At 39.7% G+C, this 12,276-nt stretch overlaps 1 protein-coding gene and 1 pseudogene across 3 annotated transcripts in view; both read left to right on the top strand.

The window, feature by feature from the left end:
• Window positions 1–12,276, top strand: part of LOC102393517 (craniofacial development protein 1) — a 105,702-nt gene that overhangs the window by 28,919 nt on the left and 64,507 nt on the right. The gene's annotated exons all lie outside the window — the stretch shown is intronic.
• LOC102393200 lies at window positions 6,676–7,133 on the top strand (annotated as a pseudogene).

The following is a 12,276-nucleotide window of genomic DNA, read 5'->3' as shown; positions in this document are numbered from 1 at the left end:
AAACGCTGCAAAGTAAGGAAATTTTTCCTTTGTAGTCACTGGGATGGGATTGAATCCCTACAGCAAATACTATGCCTCTAGGAAATGTCCCTTTTGGTTTTTCAGGTTGCCCAGAGTTGGACAAATTCTAGTGATCTTAGAAAGTCCTATCAAGGAGTTGCTTTATTACACAGAGCAACCTCCTTTTTAAAAACTTTGCCTTTACCCTTGAGTTAAAGTGGCAACAAGTCTAAGAGCCAGGTACCTATATGTGTTATAAATTTTAAAATTTTTATTTTTCTGTATTCCTATACCCTTGATTTTGCCAAATTTCTCTTGGTGTGAAATAGGGAAGGAAGATGCTTTGAGGGCTTCTTGGAGTGTAAGGAAGCATAGAAAGGGTAGGTAGCTGAAGTTATGACTCGTGAAGTTCAGTTGGTGCGATAATAGGAAATTGATTTGGAAAAGATACATAGAGGCCTTCATTAAAGAAGAGAATTGTGATACTGTAGGGACGAAGTGGAAATATTTTGATTGTAACGTGAATTTATTGATTTTAGTTGCTGCTTGTGTTTTAGCTTCTTTCAGTGTACACTAGAGGGCAGAGTTCCCCTGAAAAGATGGTTTGTCTTTGGCAAGATCCCAGGAGAAGAAACATTCCTAAGATCGGGTATATAAGTGTGTACATTTTTCTCTAATGATATGGGATTATTCTCTTGGTATGAAATATTTTTATGTTTTATATATAGTTTCTACATTTTTCTTTTATTAGAGAATTTGTTTTGTTTTAAATTGTACCACTGTGCTTAGAAAGTGGAAAATGATTTTTCCTCTCTTGAGTTCTTTCATTCCCAGTCCCAGAGGCTAATCGTTTTAGCCAGTTATCAGTTATATTCCAATCCTTCCCTATATTATGCTAATATATTAAAATATATATACATTAAAACAAAAATGGACTTACTCTTTCTTCAACTTGTATTTTTAAACAGTCTTATTTTGGGTATCTTTTCAGGTCCAGTATAAATGTCTACACTTCTTTATGCCTGCATGATACTCTGTTGTGTGAATATTATATAATTTGAATAACCAACCATTCCCTTATTGGTGAACTTTTAGTTTTCCAGATTTTGCACTTGTTAATAGTTCTGTAGTAATCCTTGTACATACATTTTTTTTTTTTAATCTTCTCATGCTGTTATTTCTGGAAGACAGATTTCTTATAAGTGGAATTGCTGAGTCAAATGTATGCACCTTAAATCCTAATAGATGCTGCCAAATAGGCAACAAGAGTTTGAAATCTCCAGTGTTATGTGAGTTGGAGGGCGCATTTCTGCACATCATTACTTTACTAGTATCCAAAGGTTTCTCCACAATCAGGTTAACTGATTCCTCTTAACCTACTGGTTTGTGTTGTGGCTTAAAATTCCCCCTCCTTTGAAAACTTTTATCAGAAACAGACTTTTTTTTTTTCTTCCAAGAATTAAACTAGTGCTACATTTTGGTGCATTTTTCAAATATTAGAAAAAGAATAAATTAAGATTTTGGTATCACCTATAGATTGTCTCCATGTCATATCAGATCATCAAAGTTAATTAATTCTCAGTCATTTAAGAGTTCAGATAAAAATCTGAGTTTTATGAACATTGAGAGCAATTGTGAGCCAGTTTAGGGACTGTAGTATATTATAGATTCTTTAAAATGCTATGTGTTACTTCTCTCTTTATGTCCTTAGTGGTGGAAGTCACTATTCCCAAATGTTTTCATGTCAGTGAAGAATGTCATTTGTCCTAAGCTTAGCAGCCAGTGGTTCTTACATTCTGATCATGTTCTGATACAGGCATCTTTCTACTGTTTTGTGGGAGGTTATGATTATATAGCGGAAAGGCAATGGCAATCCACTCCAGTACTCTTGCCTGGAAAACCCCATGGACGGAGGAGTCTGGAGGGCTGCAGTCCATGGGGTCGCTGAGGGTCGGACACAACTAAGCGACTTCACTTTCACTTTTCACTGTCATGCATTGGAGAAGGAAATGGCAGCCCACTCCAGTGTTCTTGCCTGGAGAATCCCAGGGATGGGGGAGCCTGGTGGGCTGCCGTCTCTGGGGTCGCACAGAGTCGGAGACTACTGAAGTGACTTAGCAGTATGATTATATAGAAAGATTCATATTTGATAAATATTTTTATTTGGATTGGGGAGTTTTTCTTATGGGAGAGGCTGAGTGAGTAGCTTTGTTCTCGTTATTTTGGTCAGGGATTGAAAATCAGGCTGATGTGAGGTCCAGCACTGAACTGTAGTCAGTTACTAGCCCTGGATTCTTGCCAAAACCCTGTTATCCGAGGGAACCTATGATAAATGTCATTCAAAATAATTTAAAATTTCTAACCTAGGCTAATATTTCTGTATCATTAAGAAAATGGGAGATTCTGAATAAATGTTAATCTTTGGATATATTAATAGTAATTCTGGATGCTTATGACCATAAAAAAAATGTCACAGCCTTTTGAAAGTTAGACTTCCCTTGAATTTGAAACGCTTGCCATTTAATAGCTGCTTATTTGAGAATAAGCAAGAGCAATCCACGCTTTGCATTGGCTTTTGCTTTAAACTGGGATCATTTAGCCCCAGATGCTTGCGAGATGGTGACCTGTAGGAGGTAGGAACCAAAAGAGAAGAGTTTCTCTATAGTCAGAGTGTGACACGTCTTATTTGAAGTGAGAATTAGAAAGACCCAAAGGATCCCATGTATAAAACACTCTTGATCTTGAACTCTTGTCTCATGTAACTAGTTTCAAAGAAAAGATTTGAAGGAGTTTCCTTTAGAGCATTAACCACAAGCATCATGTCTGCTTCCCAGCTGTGTTTCTGTATATGCTGTGGGTTAATGAAATCCTAGTTTTTGAAAGCATTTCAGAAAGTCATTCCAATTAAGTTTACGTTGGACCTATCTGGACCTCAATTTCTCAGTCTTGCTGTGATGAAGCCAACTTTCTTATTGGGCTAACTTAGACAATCAGCTATGTGTTTTACAGTATCATAGAAGAATGAGCCAGGTAGAATTTCAGCACAAAGGCTTAGCTTTTGAAGTATCTATCTTTATGAAACTGGAGTTATATATGTATTTTTTAAAGCTCCTTTGAAATAGGACTTTGGTCAGCACCAAAATGAAAGTGAAGGATCAGTGCTTCTCAGATGTAGTAGGAAAAGTTTGGATAAAGGCTTCTGTTTTCCGTACATTTATCAATCCCTGGGGGAATTGATTGGCAATGGAAAATGGAACACATCTCCTTTCTCCCAGTGTGGTGTGTCTTCTACTTACAATACAGTATCTCAGGACGCCCCTTCCTGATAAGACTGACATACCTCAGAGCTTCCCACTGCCGCCTCTTCTGTGTGTGTAGCGCGTCCGCAGGGTTCAAAGGCCTCTTCTTCTGACCATCTCTTCAGTGCTGGTAGTTCGCTGTCTGTCCAATACTGCTTTTCTCCTGAGCTCCAGACCCATGTTTCTCATTGCTTGCTACAAGTTTATTCTGAATCCTCTTGACACTACAGTGGTCCAACATTTAATTCATTTTCTCTAAATTTTTCCATTTTACAGTACTGGAGAAATGGAGCCTGGGAAGCTAAGTAGCTTCTCAGGGAGAACTTCTAAACTAAAGCTTCTTTCTAATCAATTTTTCCTACCTGCTTGTCTGTCTCTGGAGAAAGAATATACCACCACTATTTCCTAAATCATTCATCCCAGCCTCAGTGCTGTCTTCAATTCTTTCCTTTCTTTTTCCTATCCTCCCCCTGCTCCCAACTGCCCAATCCATTCAGTTCAGTTCAGTTCAGTCGCTCAGTCGTGTCCGACTCTTTGCAACCCCATGAATCGCAGCACACCAGGCCTCCCTGTCCATCACCAACTCCCAGAGTTCACTCAGACTCACGTCCATCGAGTCAGTGATGCCATCCAGCCATCTCATCCTCTGTCGTCCCCTTCTCCTCCTCCCCCCAATCCCTCCCAGCATCAGAGCCTTTTCCAATGAGTCACCTCTTCGCATGAGGTGGCCAAAGTACTGGAGTTTCAGCTTTAGCATCATTCCTTCCAAAGAAATCCCAGGGCTGATCTCCTTCAGAATGGACTGGTTGGATCTCCTTGCAGTCCAAGGGACTCTCAAGAGTCTTCTCCAACACCACAGTTCAAAAGCATCAATTCTTCGGCACTCAGCTTTCTTCACAGTCCAACTCTCACATCCATACATGACCACTGAAAAAACCATAGCCTTGACTAGACGGACCTTTGTTGGCAAGTAATGTCTCTGCTTTTCAATATGCTATCTAGGTTGGTCATAACTTTCCATTAAGTCCTTTTAAATTCCACCTTCAGAATTCTCTGAATATTCATTTATATTCTTTCCCTCTCTCTCTTCGTGCCTTCTGTCTATATTTCATCTTCACTGACATTGCCTCTTTTCTGGGTCTTTCTTTCTTCATCATCTGTCTTGTAACTGAAATATTTTCTAAAGTTTTTGAATAGCTTGGATTATTATAATTGGTTCCTAAGTTTACTTAAGAGACTGCAGTCTCTCTTCCTGTATCCACCCTGGATACCATTGCTGGAATAAGAGATTTTGGGCAATGGTTCAGTTTAGATCCTATCACTTGCTCAAAAATTTGATTCTTTTTGCCTACTATTCGGTTCAAATTCTTTAGCCTAATATTAGTGAACAATGGATTTTAGTTCCAGCAAACCACACGTTTTTCTGTTACTCTTTGACAGCCAGAGACGGGTCCTTCCCTTTGCCCCATATTTTCCTCCATCAGCTTATTCAGACTCCCTGTCTCCACCCCGGGTGCTCTCATCTCTTCCCATCTGTGGGAATCCTGCCCATTTTTTAAGCCCAGCTCTGCCCTCTCACACTCTGTCCTGATGCAGATCCTCTCTCTTTGTACTCCTGTCCCACTGATGGCCCTTTAAATATTTGACCATGAAGTATAGTTATTTTATTCTTTCTTATTCATGCCTTGAAGAGAATAAAACTCTTAAGATCTTTTCTTTGACGTTGAATTTCTGCAGTTCAATACTGTGTGAATGGTACAGATTTAATTTTGCTTCTTAAATCTGAAAATTCATGCCTTTTGAAAGTTCTGAAAATTTCTCAGGCATTGTCTCTTTGAATATTGTCTGTTTGCATTTTATCATCACTGTTTAGAATACCTATATGTCAGGTCTTTTCATTTTGTCCTCCACATCGCTTCACTTCTCTAGTATTTTTCACCTCGCTGTATCTCTGAGTTGCCTTTTGGCTGTTTCCGGTGTCCCAGTTCTTTACTTTTTCTTCAGCTATGTCTAAGCTGTTTTAACTTGTTCACTGAGTTTCATTTCAATAAGTATGTTTTCTTTTTATTTTTAGAATTTTTATTTGATTTGTTTGCAAATCTGCTTGTTTTTTTTTTCTCACAGGATCATGTGGTTTTGAGGTTTTCTTTTACATTCATCATCATTTTATGAGTGCTTCCTTTATAGTTTCTGTCTGATTGTTCTTTTATCAGAAGTTCTTAGAGTTCTAAAGCTGTCTTTATTTCATTTGTAGTCTCTTATAGTGGGTTATGGCCCTTTGTGTTTAGTATTCTTTATCATCTTTACTAAGGTTTTATCTGTGGCATGATTTCATATGGCCTAGTGAAATTATATTTCTCTAAAGTGAGATGAATTCTCCACTCGGTGCCCTGGCTTTTTATGTTTTCTTTTTTTCTTTTTTTGCTTTGAAGTTTCTGGAACACTCAGCTATCATAACTGAATAATTATGAATCCTAATTATCACAGGCCAGGGTTCCAGTTCTCAGGAGATACTCTGCCCCACCCCCCCACTCCTCCCCCCCGCCCCACCTTTTCCCTACTGTCCAAGCAGAGAGAAGCTTTCTTGTTTGCTCTGTAGGCTGTTAGGTGAACTTTTCCTAGTCTGTCCTTTCCCTGAGGATACACAGTTTCTGTTTTATTTGAGACTTTAGTTCTAGCCTTCCACCTTTTATAAGTTGGAGACTAGTCCTGTTATCATGTGGATAGCAAAACCCAGGGCGGAAGTTATTGAAACTCCTTCCCCACCGCATTCAGCTCCTGTAGCCACTGGATCAGCTCATATTCTGCCACTGTGGTTTCAGTTCCTTCCTTGATCCTGGCACCCTGGATGTTTCCCTTTTCTCTCGCCCGGGTTTAACTATGCATTTAAAATAATGTTTGGTCTTTTGGTATATTTAAATCTAGTGTTTCTAGGTCTTCATTGGAGATTGTTTAGGTTACATTAAACATTCATCTTGCCTGAACTGGAAGTTCATTGTGAGAAGTCGCTCAGTCGTGTCCGACTCTTTGCAACCCCATGGACTGTAGCCTATCAGGGTCCTCTGTCAGGATTCTCCAGGCAAGAATACTGGAGTGGGTTGCCATTTCCTTCTCCAGGGGATCTTCCCAACCCAGGGATCGAACTCGGGTCTCCCACATTGCAGGCGGACACTTTACCACCTGAGCCACCAGGGAAGCCCCTCTTTAAGGGCAGATATGTATTGCTTTTTTTAAAAGATGTTTCCCTGCAGCTAGTAGGAAGTTGGTCATTACAATTGGCGAATTTGAAGTTACTCAAAGGAAATACTTCTGACTACACTGAGCATAGGAAGAAATACCCAGTAACCTATTAAAAAAAAAAGTTGGGGGGCGGCATCTGGAGGCATTCAGGATGGTGCAGCGTCTGACGTACCGTCGTAGGCTGTCCTACAATACAGCCTCTACAAAACCAGGCCGTCCCGAGCCCCTGGTAATAGAATTGTTTACCTTTATACCAAGAAGGTTGGGAAAGCACCAAAATCTGCATGTGGTGTGTACCCAGGCCGACTTAGAGGCGTTCGTGCTGTGAGACCAAAAGTTCTCATGAGGTTGTCTAAAACGAAGAAACATGTCAGCCGAGCCTGTGGTGGTTCCATGTGTGCTAAATGTGTCCGCGACAGGATCAAGCGCGCTTTCCTTATTGAAGAGCAGAAGATCGTTGTGAAAGTATTGAAAGCACAAGCACAGAGTCAGAAAGCTAAATAAAAAATGAACCATTTTTGAGTAATAAAAAAAAAAAATACCCAGTAACCTTTAAAAACACATTTGATGACTTTCTTTCATATCATATATAAACTGATTCTTCTATTCAAACCCTATTGATTTTTACCATTAAAATACTGTATATCTTAAATGTCTGTTGTTTTTCTTCCCTCTTTTGAGCTATTTACATTGCTCCCTTTGTTGGTTTTCCTTGTTCTCTTCAGAAACAAAATATCTGGGAATATTTTTTGTTACATTTTCTAAAGCATCCATGAATTTTCCTCATACTCATATTAGTCTTATTTGTTGCCTTCCCCCGCCCCGCCCCCAGCTCCATCTTAATGTCTGTTTTGAAAATCTTTACCACCAGGTATTGTGGAGCTTCTTTTTGTCTGTCTGGTGCCTCACCCCCTCAGAAATCTTCAAGAAATTTCATAAATGCCACACTTCATGGGAGGCAAGGAGCCGAATATTCAAAACCATTGATTTCCCAGTGTTCTTTGTAGCTAGTTTTCCGTCAGGAACCTGGGCTGCTTGAGTCAGATACCTGCCCAGGATTTTCAGTCCAGCCTAGTGAGGCAGAGGCAGCGAACTCGGAAGATCTTCCCGGGCCCACGTAGGGGCAGCAGCTGCAGTGTGTGTGGGACCCCAGACAGCAGCACCGTCAGTCTAGGTCTGTGGTGTGATTTGGGGGCATTGTTTCCAGCTTCTGAACTTGCTTCTTAAATCCTGGATTTTGATGAGTAACCCAATACCTTTTTTTTTAATTATACTTTCTATTTTGAGAGATTGTAGACTCACATGCAGTTTGTAAAATAACAGCTTTCTTGAATCCTTGATCCAGCATCCCTCTATTGTAACATCTTACAGTATCACAAATAAAGTGCTACAGATAGTCATGTACAGGTTTTGTATGGTTGTTAAGTGTGTGTATTTGTGGGGTGTTTTGTTTTGTTTCTGTCGCGCCACGTGTCTTGCTGGCTTTTAGATCCCTGAGCAGGGACTGAACCCGGACTACAGCAGTGCAGGTGCTGAGTCCTAACCCTGAACTGCCAGGGAGTTCACATAAGTGTGTTATTTTTGTGTGAACAAGTTTTCTATTGCTACTATAACAAATTACCATAAATGCAGCTACTTACAAAGCACAAATTTATTGTCTTACAATTTTGTAGACTAGAAGCCAAACACCATGGTTTCACCATGCTAAAATCAAAGCGGATCTGTGTTCCTAGTGATTGTAGGACTACTAAGGGCTTCATTTTCTTGCTCTCAGCTGTGGGCCTTCCCAGCTTCCAGAGACCACCCACTTTCCTTGACTCGTGGCCCGCTTCTGTTTTCAAAGCCAGCAGCAGCTGGTTGATTCTCTCTCAAGCTAAGAATGTCTGTTCCTCCTTTCATCTCATCTCTAACCTAGCTGGGAAAGGTTCTCTGCTTGTGAGGATTTCTTTGATTAGATTGGGCCCACACTGATAATCAAGGATTATCTCCACTGTCTCAAGGACCATACCCTTAATTACATCTGCAGAGTCCCTTTTGCCATGGAACTGTAAGGTAACTAAATCAGATCCCAGGAGCGTAGGGAGTGAATATCCTTCAGGGAGAGGGGTCCTTTTTCTTCTCAACACATATAAAATTTCATTTCTCAGAGGTAAATGCTCTGAGAGGGAGTCAATTACTGAGTCATGGTAGTTGAGAGTGAAACTACCATATAAGTAGGAGAGTGAAAAAGTTGGTTTTTAAAGCTCAACATTCAGAAAATGAAGTCATGGCGTCCAGTCCCATCACTTACTGGCAAATAGATGGGGAAACAATGGAAACAGTGACAGACTTTTATTTTCTTATTTCATTGGGAGGACTGATGCTGAAGCTCCAATCCTTTAGCCACCTGATGTGAATAACTGACTCATTGGAAAAGACCCTGATTCTGGGAAAGATTGAGGGCAGGAGGAGAAGGGGACAATAGAGGATGAGATGGCTGGATGGCATCACCGTCTCAATGGACATGAGTTTGAGTGAACTCCGGGAGTTAGTGATAGACAGGGAGGCCTGGTGCACTGCAGTCCATGGGGTCACAAAGAATCGGACGTGACTGAGCGACTGAACTGAACTGATGGTCGTTGAATGTATACTTTTATAAGAAACTGTCCAACTTTTCCAAAGGGGCTGCACCATTTTACACTTCCACCAGTAGTGTGTAAGGGATTCAGTTTCTCTGCATTCTTATCAACATTTGGCATGGCCATTATTGTTTATTTTAGCCACTCCAGTAGGTGTGAAGTGATGCTTCATTATGATTTTAATTTATATTTCTCTAATGGCATATAAATACATTTCCCTAAGGTGTTAAATACTTTTTCATGTGCTCTTTTGCCATCTATATATCCTCTGGTGAAATGACTGTTCTTGTCTTTTGCCCATTTTCTAACTGGATTGTTGAACTTCTTACTGCTGAGTTTTAAGAGTTGTCTATAAATTCTAGATATTTGTCCTTTATCAGATACTAAGTTTGCAGATCCTTTCTTCCAATGTATAGCTGTCTTATCCTTTTAAGAAGATTTTCACAGGGCATATGTTTGTGATTTTGATGAAGTCCAATTTATCAGTTTTTCCTTTTATGGATTTTCCTTGAGGTGTCAGGTCCAAGAACGCTTTGCCTAGCCCTAGATCCCACAGATTTTTCTTTGATTTTTTTTATTTTATTTTATGTTTTACATTTAACTTCATGCACTGGTTTTGAGTTATTTTTTGCATGAGGCATGTGATTTAGGTCAAGGTTGATTTTTTAAATTTTTGTTTCATTTTATTTATTTTTTTGCCTGTGCCATCCTCTTTGGGGCAACATTTGTTGAAATTACTTTTGCCCTTTTGTCAAAAATTACTTTGAATTACTTTTGCCCTTTTGTCAAAAATTAATTCGGCTGATTTCTGTTTCTGGGTTCTCTGTTCCATTGACATGTGTCTATCCCACAATCTTGATTACTGATCTATAAAATAAATTTTGAAATCTGGTCATCTAATTCCTTCCACTTCATTATTTCATTTCAGAAGTATTTTTTAAAAACTCTTCTAGTTCTTTTGCCTTTCCAAATAAGTTTTGAAATAATTTTGTCAGTGTCTAGAAAAACTCTGGGATTTTGATAGGAATTCCTGTCAAACCTTGTTAAACCTTGTTATGGACTGAATTGTGTTCCTCCCTCCCCTCTTAAAAACTTGTATTTTGAAGCTTTAACCCCCAGTGTGACTGTGTTTTGGGATAAGGTATTAAAGTAAATAATGTTAAATGAGGTTATAAGGGTGGGTGCTCATCCCATAGGATCAGTCTCCTTATAAGAAGAGGAAGAGACACCAGACCTCTCTCTGCAAATATTAACAGAGAAGGGGTCATGTGAAGACACAGCAAGAAGGTATTTGTTTGCCAACCAGAGAGGTCTTACCTTGATCTTGGATTTCCAGCCTCCAGAACTGTGCTGCCGCTGCTGCTAAGTCGCTTCAGTCGTGTCTGACTCCGTGCGACCCCAGAGACGGCAGCCCACCAGGCTCCCCTGTCCCTGGGATTCTCCAGGCAAGAACACTGGAGTGGGTTGCCATTTCCTTCTCCAGTGCATAAAAGTGAAAAGGGAAAGTGAAGTCGCTCAGTCATGTCTGACTCTTAGCGACCCCATGGGCTGCAGCCTACCAGGCTCCTCTGTCCATGGGATTTTCCAGGCAAGAGTACTGGAGTGGGGTGCCATTGCCTTCTCTGTCCAAAACTGTGAGGAAATGCATTTCTGTTATTTAAGCCACTAGTCTATGGTATGCTGCTATGGGGCAGCCCAAGCAGACTAATATAAACCTCTAAGTCAGTCCAGAGGGTATTGATATCTTTATTATATTGAGTCTTTCAATCCATGAACTTTGTATGTGTCTCCATTTATTTTTATTACCATTTTGCAGTTTTAAACATATAAGTCCTATATATATAATTTGTTGGAGTTATGCCTAATATTTTGTTTTCTTTTGAATGATTGTAAATGGCATTGTATTTTTAAATTAATCTTTGTCTTCATTAACATTTTTCTATTCTATAGTCTATTTTGTCAGATATCAGTATAGCCACCCCAGCTCTCTCTCTTTTTTAAAACTGACTTTATTTTATTTTTTTTTAATTTGTTTGCATCACACGGGTTGCAGCATCTTAGTTCCCCCAACCAGGGGTTGAACCTGTGCCTTTGGCAGTGAAACTGCAGAGTCCTAACCACTGGACTGCCAGGGTTTCCCTCTTATTGTATTTTTAATTTTAATGTTGACATGTTCATTGCTAGTATATGGAAATATAATTGATTTTTGTGTGTTTATCTTATACCCTGCAACCTGACTTAACTCACATATTCTAGGACTTTAAAAAATAGACTCCTTGGGATTTTTACATAGTTAATCTTGCAAAAGAAAGTGGAGTCACTCAGTTGTGTCCAACTCTTTGCGACCCCATGGACTGTAGCCTACCAGGCTCTTCTGTCCATGGGATTCTCCAGGCAATAGTTCTGAAGTGGATTGCCATTTCCTTCTCCAGGGGTCTTCCCAACCCAGGGATCGAACCCGGGTCTCCCCCATTGTAGACAGACGCTTTACCGTCTAAGCCACTAGGGAAGCCAATCTTGCAAATAGGGACAATTTTATCCCTTGTTCTGTCTCTCTTCCTTTTTCCTTTTCTTGCCTTAGTGCTCTGGCACAGACACGGCACTGTATTGAATAAGAGCAGTGAGAGCAGATATCCTTGCTTTGTTCCCAGTCTTAGGGAGAAACAGTACATTTCACTACAATGTATAAGCTTTACATGTAAAATCTGTACACTGTAATGTAAAAAGCCATAGGCTTTTTGTATTGTAGATGCTTTTAATCAAGTTGAATAAGTACCCCCTCTATTGCTGATTTTTTTTAGGATTTTTATTATAAGTAGGTGTTAAATTTTGTCAGTTGCTTTTTTTGTATAGATTGATATAGTCAAGTGATTTATTTTCCTTTAGCCTGTTAATATGATGGATTATGTTGATTTTTTTTTTTGAGCATTGCTGTGATGCAGTTGACATACTGTATAATTCAGCTGTTTAAAGTGTACACATCTGTGGTTTTTAGTAAGTCACAGAGTTTTGCATCTCCCCCACAAGAACTCCTGCACGCATTAGCTGTCACTCCCCATCTCCTCCCACCCCGCCTGTTCCTTTCACTTCAACCGAGGTGGCCACCAGTCTGTTTCTTT

Source organism: Bubalus bubalis, chromosome 18 (assembly GCF_019923935.1).
Source record: "Bubalus bubalis isolate 160015118507 breed Murrah chromosome 18, NDDB_SH_1, whole genome shotgun sequence".
NCBI lineage: Eukaryota > Metazoa > Chordata > Mammalia > Artiodactyla > Bovidae > Bubalus > Bubalus bubalis.
This window is presented reverse-complemented; position numbering and strand designations above follow the sequence as displayed.